General features: G+C 42.7%; 1 long non-coding RNA gene across 1 annotated transcript; it reads left to right on the plus strand.

The window, feature by feature from the left end:
- The first annotated feature begins 898 nt into the window (after positions 1-898).
- On the plus strand, positions 899-2,894 carry LOC129426946 (uncharacterized). The gene is made up of 3 exons (XR_012367783.1): positions 899-1,057; positions 1,126-1,229; positions 1,298-2,894. It is a non-coding gene; the product is annotated as an uncharacterized lncRNA (long non-coding RNA).
- Positions 2,895-3,447: the final 553 nt, after the last annotated feature.

Below are 3,447 nucleotides of genomic sequence, written 5' to 3' on the forward strand. Positions count from 1 at the left end.
ATGCTTACCTTCGCATGTATTTCTGGATGAGTCGTCTTTACAGGCTGTCGTCTTGTCATATTTGAAGTGTGACCAGTTTAGACGCTACAGTAGCTCTGACATTGACATTTGTTGTTAATGAGACATGTCTTCGGACCGGGTGCACCGCAAAACGTTAGCGTGTTGCTAACGAGCGAAGTCAACTAAAATCAGCCAAAGCTGGGTAACTAAGACGGTAGCTACAACTAAATATAATGTAAACAACCTGTTGTGAAAACGAACTTTGCCGCGGGTTTTTAAAATGGCTCTGCCGACTGCTGCCTCCGTAGATCAACCTACCCTAACAGATTCGCTCTGATTGGATTTCTTCACAACTTGTCAACCAACATGAGTCGCTCTGATTGGATCTCTTGTCCATTCGTCCCTCCCTAACATTTTCGTCTTATTTTTATTCGTTGACTAAAGTGTCAGTTATATTTCGTTACAGTCTTCGTCATCATATCTGACTTTTATTTAGTTTTTATTTAGTTTTCGTCCGTGAAAAAAGGTTCGTTGACGAATATTTTTCGTCATCGTCTTCGTTAACGAAATTAACACTGCAACGCCACTGATGTAAGGATGTATGTTTTCTTCACTGAAATGTATCTCATGATCTTCTGAGGGTTAGGAATCTCAAATAGACAAAAAATATAACAGTATCAACACACTGACACATGTGTGTGTTTGCTTGTTTGAAACATAAATTAGAAACTCAGTGTTTCCCCTAGGTTTACAGCTTGGGGGGGGGGTTGGTTGGGTATGTGTGTGTATATATATGTATATATATATATATATATATATATATATATATATATATATATATATATATATATATATATATATATATATATATATATATGTGGCATGTAGAGATCGGGAGGTCATTATTGGGTATTAGTTTATTCATTGGTTGGGGCCGATAGAGGGGGTTGGATTACGCATATATAAACAGCATACGTGCGTGTGACCCAGACGAGCGTCATTTTCCGGTATCCCGTTTCGCTTCCGGCATATGGACTGAGGGCTGTTGTTATCTTGGGTATGTGAAACTATTACCGCTATGTGCATCTCTTTAAAACATGGATTATACATTTCGGTTTTCTGCAGCTGTGCAGGACGATTGCTGCAATTGTAAACATCTCCGTGGCTGCAGATATTGTGGCTTTGACTTCACGGCGGCATGTCTCATCTGTTTATGCGATCACATTCAGGTAACGTTGTGTTCTAATGGCGTGTTGACTGCCTTGCATTTCATTAGTAACTTATGCCTTTATCATAGTCAATACGATGCTGCGTATGGGCGGATGACGACTGTATACGCCAAGTTATTCTCCTCGTGTATCCTGAGCTCCACCAGCTGAGTGATTAAACTGAAACTAAAACTTTGCATTGCCACTATGGAGTATTATCTTCACCTCCACTGATTCCCGGGTCCCTGTGCCTGTTATTCGGTATGTCTCACTCATGTGGGTTTATTACAGAAATGTATTGTGACGACTGATTAACATGATTAGTTTTCCCCATGTTATAGAGTGATAGGGGTATGCAGTGACGTCACCGCTGTCTTGTTCCGGGTTGAATATTCGCGTTCGTGAACGTGAATCCCATTTTGACACGTTTGTGAATCCGCTAATGCGGTGGGAGTGCTTTTGCACTTATATGGTCCAGTTATGTTTTCAGTTGATTTATTTGTTGTTTTGGGTTAATTTTTGTATTATTGCCAGCATACTGGCGTGAACATATGTTTTCTTTCTGTTTGTTTCAGTGACAATTGGTTTTGTTTCTTTATTCTTTAATTCAATTTAATTTGGTTAATTTTGTTATTGTGTGTTTGACAGGCATTAAGTGTCAGCTGTATTACCTGCCTGAACTTTGTAAATCCTTCTTGTTTCTGTTTGAGTGTGTGTGTGTGGGTGTTTGTGTGTGTGTGCTGTGATATTTTGTTTTACAGGAGCTGCAGACCTTTGATGAAGAGCAGGGCTAAATAAAGTCTTCCTTTAGGTGGTGATGGTGTTTCCTCACGGAGTGCTGTGATTTGCCGTGTGCACTGGGGCTTTTGGAGTGGTGTGAGTTTGCAGTGTACGTAGAGTAAAGGCCTGTACGGCCGGTCATTTAGCCGAGGCTGCAGCTCCTTGTGTCGTCCTTCTGGACCATTTGTGTGATTGTGGTCCCAGTTTATGCATCTTGTAAATGCATTTTAAATTTCTTCTGACTTTGCAAATACAATAAATATTCTATTTTTATACCAGTACCTCTGTCTCCATTGCCTATTTGCCACAGAGTGGGGAACTTGTGCATAATGTTTTCAATCAATTCCTTGGGTGAGATTCCCAGGGTGGCGTAGTCAGGTATTATTAACCCTTTGGGTAATTAACTTATTCAAATTTATTTAATTCATATCTTCCCTCTGCCATTTGGCCACAAACTGGCGTAGTGTCGGCAGGGTCCTGCTTTTGTGGTTTTTCCTGTTTTGGAGACATTGGTATTGGTTGGGTTTAGTGTGTATATGTGTATTTGTTTTTGTAACGTGTATGTAGGAACAAGACAGCGGTATATGTTCAACTGTTTTCTCAAATCTTATTTTTGCAGGCAATTTAATTGTTTGCTTACTGTTCAAGATGGAGGGAGAATTGCAGGAGCTACGGGACCTGGTGACTCAGTTGAGAGTGGAGAATGAGAGGTTGAAGCAGGACCAACCTTCAGTAAGTTCCCTAGCGAGTAACACCACACAGGGCAATGACGCGGCAGCAGCGGCTAGGCCTACTTTGCCAGGTGCTGGTGCCACATCAGCAGATAGGTTTGTTTTTGTCCCTAGAGACCAGAAATGTCCAAAATTTAGTGGAACGTCAGGTATAGGTATTGATGAATGGGTCGAAGAGGCACAGGCTTGTATCCTGGCCCATTGCTTGTCTACGGCTGACCAGGCGTTCTTTTTGTTCGATCACTTAGAGGGTGAGGCTCGGGAGGACATTAGGCATCGTTCTGACGCCGATAGAAGTAATCCAACTCTTATAGTCGAGGCCCTACGTGAATTGTATGGCTGTTCGTTGTCATATGTGGCTTTGCAAGAGGCCTTTTTCTCACGGAGGCAGCGGGAGGGGGAGACCCTTTTGGAGTTCTCCCTTGCCCTGATGGGCCTCCAGGAGAAAGTTAAGCAGCAGTCGTCCTCCGCCATGCCAAATGCAGAAATATTGTTGCGCGACCAATTTGTTGAATTTGTGTTAGATCCGGCATTGCGTCGTGAACTTAAACAATTGGTGCGCCGGCAGCCATTATGTACCTTTTTGGATGTCCGGGGTGAGGCGATACGTTGGGAACGGGAAGGGATGCCCGGGGGAACGAGACCTAGGAGCCAATCGCTTCCGGTAGCATATGGGTTTCAGTGTGGGGTACAAGGGGAGCCACAAGCTGAAAGCAGTAGTTCACGTT

Source organism: Misgurnus anguillicaudatus, chromosome 24 (genome assembly GCF_027580225.2).
Source record: "Misgurnus anguillicaudatus chromosome 24, ASM2758022v2, whole genome shotgun sequence".
In the NCBI taxonomy this organism is placed as follows: domain Eukaryota; kingdom Metazoa; phylum Chordata; class Actinopteri; order Cypriniformes; family Cobitidae; genus Misgurnus; species Misgurnus anguillicaudatus.